Raw genomic sequence first — 16987 nt, forward strand, 5'->3', positions numbered from 1 at the left:
CAACCCCCTTTTTTTCTAAAAACCCCTTTTTTTCCCTAAACTACAACCTAAAAAATATATATATAAATAAATAAAAAAATCGACCATTTGGCTTTCGACCAAATTACGTCGACCAAATGTCTTTCGACGAAATGTCTTTCGACGAAATGTCCGGACAGCGGCAGCTGGTCTGTGTCAGTAATGGCAATTTGATTTTGCCATTTTCACAACTCCCTAATAAATGAACAAAATGTTCCATTTGTAGGCACAGTTACATGCTATGGTATGTATACCATGCTTAATAACCACCATAGGAGGCTCAGAGCACCATCCGCATTCTTACGTACAAAACATGTAAGGAAATAATCAGATCTTTTGCTCTGCAGGAGTCAGGCTTCTTTAAAGCCTGACAAAGTGGCAGAGTGCCATTGTAAACTGAGGCATGATGAAACCATGCCCAAGAACCCAGGCAGGTTAAACCCTTCCACTCATGCCCCTAGGCCCCGATCGGCCACGAACGGCCAGGTTCTATAGACAGGGCAGCTGGCATGGATTATGGACACTTTTAACATAGGGTGGTTTTTCAACCTTATCTCCTCTGGGAGCAAAGCGCTGGACAGGGTTTCCTGTACGTTTTTGAGGTTCGCAGGGATCTATGTGTGGATGTTTCTTGGTGTGAAAAGCATGACACCTTTTGGGGTGACACCAGGCTCTTCTGGGAGTTAATTTGCATAATCTCTACTTTCTATTTTATGTGACATGGGCTGCAGTTACATTGTTCTGTTAATAGAGGGCAACACACAGGTCATAGTTCCAAACAGGGGTGCACAGTCTGCTTGCTAGCTTACATTTACAGTTCTATTTGGGATTCACCGCCTTTTCATAAACTGAGTACTCTTCCGGAGTATTTCTAACTTATGTAGGTGTTTTGGGGGTGTTACGTGCCTTTGTATGACTGCTGCAAACCACTTGATATTAGACATTGATTGGAAACGACATAAAAAATCCTGACACATATTGTAAGCGGACATAAAATGACCTATATTAGCTAATATAAGTAAACAGACATCACTCCCCCCTCCCCACAAAAAGGGATGTATGCGTACACAAAAAATAAAAATGAAAAACAAGCAACTACTGCAGTTAAAATCTAAAAATGTAAATTCAGTTACATGATCATGACTCGGAAGGGGAAGTTAAAAAGTAAAAAAACACACGGTAGGAGAGAGGTTAGCTTTACATGCCATGAGGGAGGAAGAGGTCTTCCAAGCACTGTTGTGTATGTTGGTCAATCCCTCTGAAACGCAAAAGGGATGTGCACATAGAAATCAAAGCAGAGTCATCCAGAGAGACTATTTAATTCTTTTTTTTTCAAATTCTCAAAAGGAAGCTGCTATCAAATTGAACTATTCATCACAGCCACTGCTAGGAAATCTATGTGCATAAAATGACAATACACCCAAAGGAAAACAAAATATAGCTATAACATGTCAGATTACTAAATTCAGAGTCCAGCCTACTAACCATTAGACCATGGAACCTAAATACTTCCGCAAATGCTGAACTTCATTATGCCAAAACAGAGGCAGTCAGAAACAATATTTAATATTGCTTAATCATATGCCTCAAGAGGAAGAATTTGATCTACATGCTCTATAAAGCACAGAGATTGCTATAGCACAACGTCAATCGACATCATCGCTGTGTTTGTATGATATCAGTCAATTGGGACTATGAATCTGTAAAAATTGTAAATGTGCTCTATATTGCCATTTCTGATTCATCGCTCTCAGGTGCATCTTGCAAGGGTTCCATGGTGTAATGGTTAGCACTTTGGACTTTGAATCCAACGATCCGAGTTCAAGTCTCGGTGGCACTGTTATCTTGCTCTTACACTCCATTTTCTAATTTCTCAAATTACAATTCAACAGAGTTAATATTCAGAAGTTCAGTCGACTCTCTCTGCACGACATTACATTTAAATGCACTTTGGTGCCTGATACCAATACAGTGATGCAACTACATATCGTTAATGTACAATCCCTAAGGTCAATCAGAGTGGGCACCCAGATATCTCTCAGAAACATTTTCCACAGATGAATAATGTCCAACCTTAACTCTATGAAAAGAAAAATGTACACACTATGTGCAGTAGATTCTCTGCTCACTGGAACATGCAGAAACAACATTGATGTGAAAAGATTGGAAAAAGCCCTATTTTATTAACATTAAAAAATGTTATACAATTATTTTGGTGAATCATATTCACTTTCACAATCATTCCTATGTTTCAAGCAATTTGATGGTCTTATTAAATGTGTAAAAAATGTAATTCTTTGAGTTGACAAACTGTATGGAGAGCAAACTTTTTATAACTTACAAGAGTTATGAGTTCTAGAAAGTAGTGCATTTACTGATCAAGTGCCCTTGTTTAAATGTACTTACTTTATTTGGATCACACCTTTCTCGAAAGAAGAAATAAACTCTAAATTATCAGGAAACAATTCAACTGATTTTAGGGGCCTCCTGGGCTTTCAATGCAAATCGCTGAGATCAAAAGCCAGTTTAATAGCCATTATACCTTGGAGCTTTGGAGATATGAGAATGGGCAGTTTCTTTGTGGCAAAAGAGAGTCATCCCCAGAAACTATTAATATTCTTTGGTCAAAGAAGACTGCCATCAAAGTGGGCTGTAAAGCAAAGCTATTGCTGTTATATCTATCTGCAAATGAAAGGCAACTCTAAAAGAGAAGCAGCCCCAAGGTCCCACCGAGACTTGAACTCGGATCGCTGGATTCAGAGTCCAGAGTGCTAACCATTACACCATGGAACCCACATATTCAGTAGCATGATGCACTTCATTCTGGAAAAACAGAGCACATCAGAGAAAATATGTAATATTCCTATATCATTAGACTCCAGAGGAAGAATTTGATCCAAATGAGACATGAAGCCAATACTTTGCGATTGCACAGCATCCAACAGCAACAGTGCTGCTTCGATATAATATCAGTAAACGGTTACTATAGGTCAGTAAAAATCGTGACTGTGCCCTATATTCTCATTGCCCTTATGAAGCTCTGCTCAACAAGGGTTCCATGGTGTAATGGTTAGCACTTTGGACTTTGAATCCAGCGATCCGAGTTCAAGTCTCGGTGGAACCTCTCTCTTGCTCTAACACACTTTGTCTCCTTGTTGTCTTAAATTATAGGCCAAAGATAGTAATATTCATAAGGTTAGTGGTGTAGGGTATTCATTTTCGCTCTCACTCTCTGGCATAACTTTTCATAAAAATCCACTTTTGTGCCTAGCACCTTAACCTTTATGCATTTTTTTTAAATGTATGAACAGTGAGGTCATTCTGAGTCGATGGGCAGATCTGCATCGGAAACATACATAAAAGATTTGAAATTTTCAAACTTAACTCAATGTTAAGAAACATGCTCAATCTGTGACCCAATGGATTCTCTTTTTACTTGAAGATGCAGCAACAACATTAATAATACCATTTTGGGAAAAGCAGCTCTATTGTATCGCCATTCTCTTTCAAAATTGTTAAAGGGTTAATCCTATGAAAAGCGACCACATTCAGAATCAATGATATTAATCAAGCGTCTTAACAGTCTTTACATGTTTGTAAAATGAAGGTATCAGTTTGAGATGAAAAATAGAACGAAGAACACACTTTTCTTAATTCACAAAAGGCCTGAGGTGTATAAATACTGTTTGTACCGACCAAGGGCCCATTCGTGAATGTACTTACTTTAGTTGGATCATACCTTTCTTCAAAGAAGACATCCACAATAAACGATAAGGGAAAGGTTCGACTGATGGTAAACTCTTACAGAGATTTGAATGCAAATTATTGGATTCAACCTCCAGGGTGCTACCATTACACCATGGGTCTTTCACACCACAGAAAGTGGTGGGTTTCATTGTGGCTAAAGAGCGTCATCCATGGAAAATCTTTCTTTTTTCAAATGCACCCAGGGAATAATGCTATGAAAGTGGGCGACACATCAGCGTCATTGCTATTAAAACAAGACACTGAGAGGAAAACAAACACAGTAATTCCCAAGGTCCCACCGAGATTTGAACTCGGATCGCTGGATTCAGAGTCCAGAGTGCTAACCATTACACCATGGAACCTACATACTTAGTGACATGATGAACGTCATTGCAGCAAAAAAAGAGCCTTTTAGAGAATGTATGCAATATTCTTCTATCTTATGCCTCCAGAGGAAGAATCCTATCCAAATGAGCTGTAAAGCAAAGAGTTTGCTATTGCGCAACAACCAACTAAACAGTTCCACATTTGCATAATATCCTTGGGCTAGGAATATGAGTTTGTTAAAATGATGCATGAGATCTCGATTCTCATTTCTGTTACAACTCTGTCAGGTTGCACCAGCAAGGGGCCCATGGTGTAATGGTTAGCAAAGAACATTACTGAAGGGCCCCTCGGCCAGCCAGAAAGCCAAAATGGAGAGAACGGGCATGAACTGGTTGTGAATGAGCTTCAAAATGTGTTCACAGGTAATTGAACTGGTGATCTCCTCAGTTTATACACCTGGAACTCCTGTCAATAGCAACAGTCGGCAGCTGGGTTACCAGACATTTCGTCGAAAAAAATTTGTCGACAGGACAATTGGTCGAAACCATTTGGTCGAAAACCAAATGGTCGAATTGCTTTGTTTTTTATTTTCACATTTTTTTTTGGGGGGGGTTTTGGGGGGGTTCCCGCCAACCCCCTTTTTTTCTAAAAACCCCTTTTTTTCCCTAAACTACAACCTAAAAAATATATATATAAATAAATAAAAAAATCGACCATTTGGCTTTCGACCAAATTACGTCGACCAAATGTCTTTCGACGAAATGTCCGGACAGCGGCAGCTGGTCTGTGTCAGTAATGGCAATTTGATTTTGCCATTTTCACAACTCCCTAATAAATGAACAAAATGTTCCATTTGTAGGCACAGTTACATGCTATGGTATGTATACCATGCTTAATAACCACCATAGGAGGCTCAGAGCACCATCCGCATTCTTACGTACAAAACATGTAAGGAAATAATCAGATCTTTTGCTCTGCAGGAGTCAGGCTTCTTTAAAGCCTGACAAAGTGGCAGAGTGCCATTGTAAACTGAGGCATGATGAAACCATGCCCAAGAACCCAGGCAGGTTAAACCCTTCCACTCATGCCCCTAGGCCTATAGACAGGGCAGCTGGCATGGATTATGGACACTTTTAACATAGGGTGGTTTTTCAACCTTATCTCCTCTGGGAGCAAAGCGCTGGACAGGGTTTCCTGTACGTTTTTGAGGTTCGCAGGGATCTATGTGTGGATGTTTCTTGGTGTGAAAAGCATGACACCTTTTGGGGTGACACCAGGCTCTTCTGGGAGTTAATTTGCATAATCTCTACTTTCTATTTTATGTGACATGGGCTGCAGTTACATTGTTCTGTTAATAGAGGGCAACACACAGGTCATAGTTCCAAACAGGGGTGCACAGTCTGCTTGCTAGCTTACATTTACAGTTCTATTTGGGATTCACCGCCTTTTCATAAACTGAGTACTCTTCCGGAGTATTTCTAACTTATGTAGGTGTTTTGGGGGTGTTACGTGCCTTTGTATGACTGCTGCAAACCACTTGATATTAGACATTGATTGGAAACGACATAAAAAATCCTGACACATATTGTAAGCGGACATCTATATTAGCTAATATAAGTAAACAGACATCACTCCCCCCTCCCCACAAAAAGGGATGTATGCGTACACAAAAAATAAAAATGAAAAACAAGCAACTACTGCAGTTAAAATCTAAAAATGTAAATTCAGTTACATGATCATGACTCGGAAGGGGAAGTTAAAAAGTAAAAAAACACACGGTAGGAGAGAGGTTAGCTTTACATGCCATGAGGGAGGAAGAGGTCTTCCAAGCACTGTTGTGTATGTTGGTCAATCCCTCTGAAACGCAAAAGGGATGTGCACATAGAAATCAAAGCAGAGTCATCCAGAGAGACTATTTAATTCTTTTTTTTTCAAATTCTCAAAAGGAAGCTGCTATCAAATTGAACTATTCATCACAGCCACTGCTAGGAAATCTATGTGCATAAAATGACAATACACCCAAAGGAAAACAAAATATAGCTATAACATGTCAGATTACTAAATTCAGAGTCCAGCCTACTAACCATTAGACCATGGAACCTAAATACTTCCGCAAATGCTGAACTTCATTATGCCAAAACAGAGGCAGTCAGAAACAATATTTAATATTGCTTAATCATATGCCTCAAGAGGAAGAATTTGATCTACATGCTCTATAAAGCACAGAGATTGCTATAGCACAACGTCAATCGACAACATCGCTGTGTTTGTATGATATCAGTCAATTGGGACTATGAATCTGTAAAAATTGTAAATGTGCTCTATATTGCCATTTCTGATTCATCGCTCTCAGGTGCATCTTGCAAGGGTTCCATGGTGTAATGGTTAGCACTTTGGACTTTGAATCCAACGATCTGAGTTCAAGTCTCGGTGGGACCGTTATCTTGCTCTTACACTCCATTTTCTAATTTCTCAAATTACAATTCAACAGAGTTAATATTCAGAAGTTCAGTCGACTCTCTCTGCACGACATTACATTTAAATGCACTTTGGTGCCTGATACCAATACAGTGATGCAACTACATATCGTTAATGTACAATCCCTAAGGTCAATCAGAGTGGGCACCCAGATATCTCTCAGAAACATTTTCCACAGATGAATAATGTCCAACCTTAACTCTATGAAAAGAAAAATGTACACACTATGTGCAGTAGATTCTCTGCTCACTGGAACATGCAGAAACAACATTGATGTGAAAAGATTGGAAAAAGCCCTATTTTATTAACATTAAAAAATGTTATACAATTATTTTGGTGAATCATATTCACTTTCACAATCATTCCTATGTTTCAAGCAATTTGATGGTCTTATTAAATGTGTAAAAAATGTAATTCTTTGAGTTGACAAACTGTATGGAGAGCAAACTTTTTATAACTTACAAGAGTTATGAGTTCTAGAAAGTAGTGCATTTACTGATCAAGTGCCCTTGTTTAAATGTACTTACTTTATTTGGATCACACCTTTCTCGAAAGAAGAAATAAACTCTAAATTATCAGGAAACAATTCAACTGATTTTAGGGGCCTCCTGGGCTTTCAATGCAAATCGCTGAGATCAAAAGCCAGTTTAATAGCCATTATACCTTGGAGCTTTGGAGATATGAGAATGGGCAGTTTCTTTGTGGCAAAAGAGAGTCATCCCCAGAAACTATTAATATTCTTTGGTCAAAGAAGACTGCCATCAAAGTGGGCTGTAAAGCAAAGCTATTGCTGTTATATCTATCTGCAAATGAAAGGCAACTCTAAAAGAGAAGCAGCCCCAAGGTCCCACCGAGACTTGAACTCGGATCGCTGGATTCAGAGTCCAGAGTGCTAACCATTACACCATTGAACCCACATATTCAGTAGCATGATGCACTTCATTCTGGAAAAACAGAGCACATCAGAGAAAATATGTAATATTCCTATATCATTAGACTCCAGAGGAAGAATTTGATCCAAATGAGACATGAAGCCAATACTTTGCGATTGCACAGCATCCAACAGCAACAGTGCTGCTTCGATATAATATCAGTAAACGGTTACTATAGGTCAGTAAAAATCGTGACTGTGCCCTATATTCTCATTGCCCTTATGAAGCTCTGCTCAACAAGGGTTCCATGGTGTAATGGTTAGCACTTTGGACTTTGAATCCAGCGATCCGAGTTCAAGTCTCGGTGGAACCTCTCTCTTGCTCTAACACACTTTGTCTCCTTGTTGTCTTAAATTATAGGCCAAAGATAGTAATATTCATAAGGTTAGTGGTCTAGGGTATTCATTTTCGCTCTCACTCTCTGGCATAACTTTTCATAAAAATCCACTTTTGTGCCTAGCACCTTAACCTTTATGCATTTTTTTTAAATGTATGAACAGTGAGGTCATTCTGAGTCGATGGGCAGATCTGCATCGGAAACATACATAAAAGATTTGAAATTTTCAAACTTAACTCAATGTTAAGAAACATGCTCAATCTGTGACCCAATGGATTCTCTTTTTACTTGAAGATGCAGCAACAACATTAATAATACCATTTTGGGAAAAGCAGCTCTATTGTATCGCCATTCTCTTTCAAAATTGTTAAAGGGTTAATCCTATGAAAAGCGACCACATTCAGAATCAATGATATTAATCAAGCGTCTTAACAGTCTTTACATGTTTGTAAAATGAAGGTATCAGTTTGAGATGAAAAATAGAACGAAGAACACACTTTTCTTAATTCACAAAAGGCCTGAGGTGTATAAATACTGTTTGTACCGACCAAGGGCCCATTCGTGAATGTACTTACTTTAGTTGGATCATACCTTTCTTCAAAGAAGACATCCACAATAAACGATAAGGGAAAGGTTCGACTGATGGTAAACTCTTACAGAGATTTGAATGCAAATTATTGGATTCAACCTCCAGGGTGCTACCATTACACCATGGGTCTTTCACACCACAGAAAGTGGTGGGTTTCATTGTGGCTAAAGAGCGTCATCCATGGAAAATCTTTCTTTTTTCAAATGCACCCAGGGAATAATGCTATGAAAGTGGGCGACACATCAGCGTCATTGCTATTAAAACAAGACACTGAGAGGAAAACAAACACAGTAATTCCCAAGGTCCCACCGAGATTTGAACTCGGATCGCTGGATTCAGAGTCCAGAGTGCTAACCATTACACCATGGAACCTACATACTTAGTGACATGATGAACGTCATTGCAGCAAAAAAAGAGCCTTTTAGAGAATGTATGCAATATTCTTCTATCTTATGCCTCCAGAGGAAGAATCCTATCCAAATGAGCTGTAAAGCAAAGAGTTTGCTATTGCGCAACAACCAACTAAACAGTTCCACATTTGCATAATATCCTTGGGCTAGGAATATGAGTTTGTTAAAATGATGCATGAGATCTCGATTCTCATTTCTGTTACAACTCTGTCAGGTTGCACCAGCAAGGGGCCCATGGTGTAATGGTTAGCAAAGAACATTACTGAAGGGCCCCTCGGCCAGCCAGAAAGCCAAAATGGAGAGAACGGGCATGAACTGGTTGTGAATGAGCTTCAAAATGCGTTCACAGGTAATTGAACTGGTGATCTCCTCAGTTTATACACCTGGAACTCCTGTCAATAGCAACAGTCGGCAGCTGGGTTACCAGACATTTCGTCGAAAAAAATTTGTCGACAGGACAATTGGTCGAAACCATTTGGTCGAAAACCAAATGGTCGAATTGCTTTGTTTTTTATTTTCACATTTTTTTTGGGGGGGGGTTTGGGGGGGTCCCCCCAACCCCCTTTTTTTCTAAAAACCCCTTTTTTTCCCTAAACTACAACCTAAAAAATATATATATAAATAAATAAAAAAATCGACCATTTGGCTTTCGACCAAATTACGTCGACCAAATGTCTTTCGACGAAATGTCCGGACAGCGGCAGCTGGTCTGTGTCAGTAATGGCAATTTGATTTTGCCATTTTCACAACTCCCTAATAAATGAACAAAATGTTCCATTTGTAGGCACAGTTACATGCTATGGTATGTATACCATGCTTAATAACCACCATAGGAGGCTCAGAGCACCATCCGCATTCTTACGTACAAAACATGTAAGGAAATAATCAGATCTTTTGCTCTGCAGGAGTCAGGCTTCTTTAAAGCCTGACAAAGTGCCATTGTAAACTGAGGCATGATGAAACCATGCCCAAGAACCCAGGCAGGTTAAACCCTTCCACTCATGCCCCTAGGCCCCGATCGGCCACGAACGGCCAGGTTCTATAGACAGGGCAGCTGGCATGGATTATGGACACTTTTAACATAGGGTGGTTTTTCAACCTTATCTCCTCTGGGAGCAAAGCGCTGGACAGGGTTTCCTGTACGTTTTTGAGGTTCGCAGGGATTTATGTGTGGATGTTTCTTGGTGTGAAAAGCATGACACCTTTTGGGGTGACACCAGGCTCTTCTGGGAGTTAATTTGCATAATCTCTACTTTCTATTTTATGTGACATGGGCTGCAGTTACATTGTTCTGTTAATAGAGGGCAACACACAGGTCACAGTTCCGAACAGGGGTGCACAGTCTGCTTGCTAGCTTACATTTACAGTTCTATTTGGGATTCACCGCCTTTTCATAAACTGAGTACTCTTCCGGAGTATTTCTAACTTATGTAGGTGTTTTGGGGGTGTTACGTGCCTTTGTATGACTGCTGCAAACCACTTGATATTAGACATTGATTGGAAACGACATAAAAAATCCTGACACATATTGTAAGCGGACATAAAATGACCTATATTAGCTAATATAAGTAAACAGACATCACTCCCCCCTCCCCACAAAAAGGGATGTATGCGTACACAAAATGAAAAACAAGCAACTACTGCAATTAAAATCTAAAAATGTAAATTCAGTTACATGATCATGACTCGGAAGGGGAAGTTAAAAAGTAAAAAAACACACGGTAGGAGAGAGGTTAGCTTTACATGCCATGAGGGAGGAAGAGGTCTTCCAAGCACTGTTGTGTATGTTGGTCAATCCCTCTGAAACGCAAAAGGGATGTGCACATAGAAATCAAAGCAGAGTCATCCAGAGAGACTATTTAATTCTTTTTTTTTCAAATTCTCAAAAGGAAGCTGCTATCAAATTGAACTATTCATCACAGCCACTGCTAGGAAATCTATGTGCATAAAATGACAATACACCCAAAGGAAAACAAAATATAGCTATAACATGTCAGATTACTAAATTCAGAGTCCAGCCTACTAACCATTAGACCATGGAACCTAAATACTTCCGCAAATGCTGAACTTCATTATGCCAAAACAGAGGCAGTCAGAAACAATATTTAATATTGCTTAATCATATGCCTCAAGAGGAAGAATTTGATCTACATGCTCTATAAAGCACAGAGATTGCTATAGCACAACGTCCATCGACAACATCGCTGTGTTTGTATGATATCAGTCAATTGGGACTATGAATCTGTAAAAATTGTAAATGTGCTCTATATTGCCATTTCTGATTCATCGCTCTCAGGTGCATCTTGCAAGGGTTCCATGGTGTAATGGTTAGCACTTTGGACTTTGAATCCAACGATCCGAGTTCAAGTCTCGGTGGGACCGTTATCTTGCTCTTACACTCCATTTTCTAATTTCTCAAATTACAATTCAACAGAGTTAATATTCAGAAGTTCAGTCGACTCTCTCTGCACGACATTACATTTAAATGCACTTTGGTGCCTGATACCAATACAGTGATGCAACTACATATCGTTAATGTACAATCCCTAAGGTCAATCAGAGTGGGCACCCAGATATCTCTCAGAAACATTTTCCACAGATGAATAATGTCCAACCTTAACTCTATGAAAAGAAAAATGTACACACTATGTGCAGTAGATTCTCTGCTCACTGGAACATGCAGAAACAACATTGATGTGAAAAGATTGGAAAAAGCCCTATTTTATTAACATTAAAAAATGTTATACAATTATTTTGGTGAATCATATTCACTTTCACAATCATTCCTATGTTTCAAGCAATTTGATGGTCTTATTAAATGTGTAAAAAATGTAATTCTTTGAGTTGACAAACTGTATGGAGAGCAAACTTTTTATAACTTGCAAGAGTTATGAGTTCTAGAAAGTAGTGCATTTACTGATCAAGTGCCCTTGTTTAAATGTACTTACTTTATTTGGATCACACCTTTCTCGAAAGAAGAAATAAACTCTAAATTATCAGGAAACAATTCAACTGATTTTAGGGGCCTCCTGGGCTTTCAATGCAAATCGCTGAGATCAAAAGCCAGTTTAATAGCCATTATACCTTGGAGCTTTGGAGATATGAGAGTGGGCAGTTTCTTTGTGGCAAAAGAGAGTCATCCCCAGAAACTATTAATATTCTTTGGTCAAAGAAGACTGCCATCAAAGTGGGCTGTAAAGCAAAGCTATTGCTGTTATATCTATCTGCAAATGAAAGGCAACTCTAAAAGAGAAGCAGCCCCAAGGTCCCACCGAGACTTGAACTCGGATCGCTGGATTCAGAGTCCAGAGTGCTAACCATTACACCATGGAACCCACATATTCAGTAGCATGATGCACTTCATTCTGGAAAAACAGAGCACATCAGAGAAAATATGTAATATTCCTATATCATTAGACTCCAGAGGAAGAATTTGATCCAAATGAGACATGAAGCCAATACTTTGCGATTGCACAGCATCCAACAGCAACAGTGCTGCTTCGATATAATATCAGTAAACGGTTACTATAGGTCAGTAAAAATCTTGACTGTGCCCTATATTCTCATTGCCCTTATGAAGCTCTGCTCAACAAGGGTTCCATGGTGTAATGGTTAGCACTTTGGACTTTGAATCCAGCGATCCGAGTTCAAGTCTCGGTGGAACCTCTCTCTTGCTCTAACACACTTTGTCTCCTTGTTGTCTTAAATTATAGGCCAAAGTGTGTTAGAGCAAGAGAGAGGTTCCACCGAGACTTGAACTCGGATCGCTGGATTCAAAGTCCAAAGTGCTAACCATTACACCATGGAACCCTTGTTGAGCAGAGCTTCATAAGGGCAATGAGAATATAGGGCACAGTCAAGATCCAGGAATGGTGTGCCGCCAATGACCTCTGCCTTAACGCCAGTAAGACTGAGATTCTACTCATCGGCACACCCACTCCCTCCTTCCCTGCAGCTCTCTGGCCGGCCTCCCTTGGCCCCCTTCCTGCCCCTACCTGCAAGGCTAAAAACCTTGGGGTCATCTTCGACTCCACACTCTCCTTCTCTCCTCATATATCTGACGTCTCTAAGAAGTCACACTACCAGCTGCACCTCCTCAGAGGTATTCTTCCCTTCCTCTCCTTCCCCCAGAAGCTCACTGTCTCCCGAGCCCTGGTTCTCTCAAGGCTGGACTACTGTAACAGCCTCTATCTTAATCTGCCTGCCTCCACTCTCCGCCCTCTGCAACTTATCCAGAACAGAACTGCGAGACTTGTCCTTGGCCTCAAGCCCAGGGACCGTATCTCTCCAGGACTGAAATCTCTTCACTGGCTCCCAGTGGCTGCGAGGATTAAGTTCAAAACCCTCTGCATTGTCCACAAGGCCTTCTGGGGCCTGGGGCCTAAATACCTTCAACTCTCTCTTCCTAAATATCTTCCTTCACGAGCCCTTCGCTCATCCTTCTCCAACTCCCTCATGGTCAGCCGCTTCTCGAAGCAACGAGCTGGGGGTAGATCTCTCTCCGCAGCAGGGGCCTCCCTCTGGAACAGCCTTCCTGCCTCCCTGAAACTTGAGGAGAACCATCTCCGGTTCCGGAAGCACCTCAAAACCTTCCTCTTCGCTTCTGCCTTCTCTCTCCCTCTCCCCTGCTAAACCTGCTTAACTCCCCACTGAATTCTGCACTAAACCTGCATCTGAGCCACTCTCAGCGACCTCGGTCCAGGTCCCAGCCACTCTCCACTTGCACTGCCTCCCTGGCTCCCCCTGCACTGTGGGACTGTCACTGCATCCCTACAGCCCCCTTCCCAGCACTTGCTCTGCACTTACCTCGCACTTTGCCACCAGCTGGCCCTTTTATTTATTATTTATTATTTATTTATTTTTACGCTACTTACCTTGTACCGCACTTCCCCCCCACCTCCTCCCCCTGCACTTTCTCCTTTTCCCCTTACCTCTGCACTTGCGCGATCTGAATGACACCTGGCCTAGTAGGATCGTTTGTCTGTCTTCCCCTTGTTTCCCTCCCTCCCTGCCTCGTCGCGCCTTGAAACACTTGTGTATAGGCGCGTTACAAATATCATATCATATCATATCATATCAAAGATAGTAATATTCATAAGGTTAGTGGTGTAGGGTATTCATTTTCGCTCTCACTCTCTGGCATAACTTTTCATAAAAATCCACTTTTGTGCCTAGCACCTTAACCTTTATGCATTTTTTTTAAATGTATGAACAGTGAGGTCATTCTGAGTCGATGGGCAGATCTGCATCGGAAACATACATAAAAGATTTGAAATTTTCAAACTTAACTCAATGTTAAGAAACATGCTCAATCTGTGACCCAATGGATTCTCTTTTTACTTGAAGATGCAGCAACAACATTAATAATACCATTTTGGGAAAAGCAGCTCTATTGTATCGCCATTCTCTTTCAAAATTGTTAAAGGGTTAATCCTATGAAAAGCGACCACATTCAGAATCAATGATATTAATCAAGCGTCTTAACAGTCTTTACATGTTTGTAAAATGAAGGTATCAGTTTGAGATGAAAAATAGAACGAAGAACACACTTTTCTTAATTCACAAAAGGCCTGAGGTGTATAAATACTGTTTGTACCGACCAAGGGCCCATTCGTGAATGTACTTACGTTAGTTGGATCATACCTTTCTTCAAAGAAGACATCCACAATAAACGATAAGGGAAAGGTTCGACTGATGGTAAACTCTTACAGAGATTTGAATGCAAATTATTGGATTCAACCTCCAGGGTGCTACCATTACACCATGGGTCTTTCACACCACAGAAAGTGGTGGGTTTCATTGTGGCTAAAGAGCGTCATCCATGGAAAATCTTTCTTTTTTCAAATGCACCCAGGGAATAATGCTATGAAAGTGGGCGACACATCAGCGTCATTGCTATTAAAACAAGACACTGAGAGGAAAACAAACACAGTAATTCCCAAGGTCCCACCGAGATTTGAACTCGGATCGCTGGATTCAGAGTCCAGAGTGCTAACCATTACACCATGGAACCTACATACTTAGTGACATGATGAACGTCATTGCAGCAAAAAAAGAGCCTTTTAGAGAATGTATGCAATATTCTTTTATCTTATGCCTCCAGAGGAAGAATCCTATCCAAATGAGCTGTAAAGCAAAGAGTTTGCTATTGCGCAACAACCAACTAAACAGTTCCACATTTGCATAATATCCTTGGGCTAGGAATATGAGTTTGTTAAAATGATGCATGAGATCTCGATTCTCATTTCTGTTACAACTCTGTCAGGTTGCACCAGCAAGGGGCCCATGGTGTAATGGTTAGCAAAGAACATTACTGAAGGGCCCCTCGGCCAGCCAGAAAGCCAAAATGGAGAGAACGGGCATGAACTGGTTGTGAATGAGCTTCAAAATGTGTTCACAGGTAATTGAACTGGTGATCTCCTCAGTTTATACATCTGGAACTCCTGTCAATAGCAACAGTCGGCAGCTGGGTTGCCAGACATTTCGTCGAAAAAAATTTGTCGACAGGACAATTGGTCGAAACCATTTGGTCGAAAACCAAATGGTCGAATTGCTTTGTTTTTTATTTTCACATTTTTTTTGGGGGGGGGGTTTGGAGGGGTCCCCCCAACCCCCTTTTTTTCTAAAAACCCCTTTTTTTCCCTAAACTACAACCTAAAAAATATATATATAAATAAATAAAAAAATCGACCATTTGGCTTTCGACCAAATTACGTCGACCAAATGTCTTTCGACGAAATGTCTTTCGACGAAATGTCCGGACAGCGGCAGCTGGTCTGTGTCAGTAATGGCAATTTGATTTTGCCATTTTCACAACTCCCTAATAAATGAACAAAATGTTCCATTTGTAGGCACAGTTACATGCTATGGTATGTATACCATGCTTAATAACCACCATAGGAGGCTCAGAGCACCATCCGCATTCTTACGTACAAAACATGTAAGGAAATAATCAGATCTTTTGCTCTGCAGGAGTCAGGCTTCTTTAAAGCCTGACAAAGTGGCAGAGTGCCATTGTAAACTGAGGCATGATGAAACCATGCCCAAGAACCCAGGCAGGTTAAACCCTTCCACTCATGCCCCTAGGCCCCGATCGGCCACGAACGGCCAGGTTCTATAGACAGGGCAGCTGGCATGGATTATGGACACTTTTAACATAGGGTGGTTTTTCAACCTTATCTCCTCTGGGAGCAAAGCGCTGGACAGGGTTTCCTGTACGTTTTTGAGGTTCGCAGGGATCTATGTGTGGATGTTTCTTGGTGTGAAAAGCATGACACCTTTTGGGGTGACACCAGGCTCTTCTGGGAGTTAATTTGCATAATCTCTACTTTCTATTTTATGTGACATGGGCTGCAGTTACATTGTTCTGTTAATAAAGGGCAACACACAGGTCATAGTTCCAAACAGGGGTGCACAGTCTGCTTGCTAGCTTACATTTACAGTTCTATTTGGGATTCACCGCCTTTTCATAAACTGAGTACTCTTCCGGAGTATTTCTAACTTATGTAGGTGTTTTGGGGGTGTTACGTGCCTTTGTATGACTGCTGCAAACCACTTGATATTAGACATTGATTGGAAACGACATAAAAAATCCTGACACATATTGTAAGCGGACATAAAATGACCTATATTAGCTAATATAAGTAAACAGACATCACTCCCCCCTCCCCACAAAAAGGGATGTATGCGTACACAAAAAATAAAAATGAAAAACAAGCAACTACTGCAGTTAAAATCTAAAAATGTAAATTCAGTTACATGATCATGACTCGGAAGGGGAAGTTAAAAAGTAAAAAAACACACGGTAGGAGAGAGGTTAGCTTTACATGCCATGAGGGAGGAAGAGGTCTTCCAAGCACTGTTGTGTATGTTGGTCAATCCCTCTGAAACGCAAAAGGGATGTGCACATAGAAATCAAAGCAGAGTCATCCAGAGAGACTATTTAATTCTTTTTTTTTCAAATTCTCAAAAGGAAGCTGCTATCAAATTGAACTATTCATCACAGCCACTGCTAGGAAATCTATGTGCATAAAATGACAATACACCCAAAGGAAAACAAAATATAGCTATAACATGTCAGATTACTAAATTCAGAGTCCAGCCTACTAACCATTAGACCATGGAACCTAAATACTTCCGCAAATGCTGA

General features: G+C 40.5%; 13 non-coding genes across 13 annotated transcripts; 6 read left to right on the top strand and 7 right to left on the bottom strand.

Annotated features, from left to right (window-relative positions):
* Positions 1-1786: 1786 nt before the first annotated feature.
* On the top strand, positions 1787-1858 carry TRNAQ-UUG (transfer RNA glutamine (anticodon UUG)). Its single transcript has one exon. It is a non-coding gene; the product is annotated as a tRNA-Gln (tRNA).
* An 881-nt stretch (positions 1859-2739) lies between these two features.
* TRNAQ-CUG (transfer RNA glutamine (anticodon CUG)) lies at positions 2740-2811 on the bottom strand. Its single transcript has one exon. It is a non-coding gene; the product is annotated as a tRNA-Gln (tRNA).
* A 259-nt stretch (positions 2812-3070) lies between these two features.
* Positions 3071-3142, top strand: TRNAQ-UUG (transfer RNA glutamine (anticodon UUG)). The gene has a single exon. It is a non-coding gene; the product is annotated as a tRNA-Gln (tRNA).
* Positions 3143-4055: 913 nt separating this feature from the next.
* On the bottom strand, positions 4056-4127 carry TRNAQ-CUG (transfer RNA glutamine (anticodon CUG)). The gene has a single exon. It is a non-coding gene; the product is annotated as a tRNA-Gln (tRNA).
* A 2332-nt stretch (positions 4128-6459) lies between these two features.
* On the top strand, positions 6460-6531 carry TRNAQ-UUG (transfer RNA glutamine (anticodon UUG)). The gene has a single exon. It is a non-coding gene; the product is annotated as a tRNA-Gln (tRNA).
* An 881-nt stretch (positions 6532-7412) lies between these two features.
* TRNAQ-CUG (transfer RNA glutamine (anticodon CUG)) lies at positions 7413-7484 on the bottom strand. Its single transcript has one exon. It is a non-coding gene; the product is annotated as a tRNA-Gln (tRNA).
* Positions 7485-7743: 259 nt separating this feature from the next.
* On the top strand, positions 7744-7815 carry TRNAQ-UUG (transfer RNA glutamine (anticodon UUG)). Its single transcript has one exon. It is a non-coding gene; the product is annotated as a tRNA-Gln (tRNA).
* Positions 7816-8728: 913 nt separating this feature from the next.
* TRNAQ-CUG (transfer RNA glutamine (anticodon CUG)) lies at positions 8729-8800 on the bottom strand. The gene has a single exon. It is a non-coding gene; the product is annotated as a tRNA-Gln (tRNA).
* A 2348-nt stretch (positions 8801-11148) lies between these two features.
* Positions 11149-11220, top strand: TRNAQ-UUG (transfer RNA glutamine (anticodon UUG)). Its single transcript has one exon. It is a non-coding gene; the product is annotated as a tRNA-Gln (tRNA).
* Positions 11221-12101: 881 nt separating this feature from the next.
* TRNAQ-CUG (transfer RNA glutamine (anticodon CUG)) lies at positions 12102-12173 on the bottom strand. Its single transcript has one exon. It is a non-coding gene; the product is annotated as a tRNA-Gln (tRNA).
* A 259-nt stretch (positions 12174-12432) lies between these two features.
* Positions 12433-12504, top strand: TRNAQ-UUG (transfer RNA glutamine (anticodon UUG)). Its single transcript has one exon. It is a non-coding gene; the product is annotated as a tRNA-Gln (tRNA).
* A 72-nt stretch (positions 12505-12576) lies between these two features.
* Positions 12577-12648, bottom strand: TRNAQ-UUG (transfer RNA glutamine (anticodon UUG)). The gene has a single exon. It is a non-coding gene; the product is annotated as a tRNA-Gln (tRNA).
* Positions 12649-14779: 2131 nt separating this feature from the next.
* Positions 14780-14851, bottom strand: TRNAQ-CUG (transfer RNA glutamine (anticodon CUG)). The gene has a single exon. It is a non-coding gene; the product is annotated as a tRNA-Gln (tRNA).
* Between the last annotated feature and the right edge of the window lie 2136 nt (positions 14852-16987).

The sequence above is a fragment of the Ambystoma mexicanum genome, chromosome 5p (assembly GCF_040938575.1).
Source record: "Ambystoma mexicanum isolate Mex_15411 chromosome 5p, UKY_AmexF1_1, whole genome shotgun sequence".
In the NCBI taxonomy this organism is placed as follows: Eukaryota; Metazoa; Chordata; class Amphibia; order Caudata; family Ambystomatidae; genus Ambystoma; species Ambystoma mexicanum.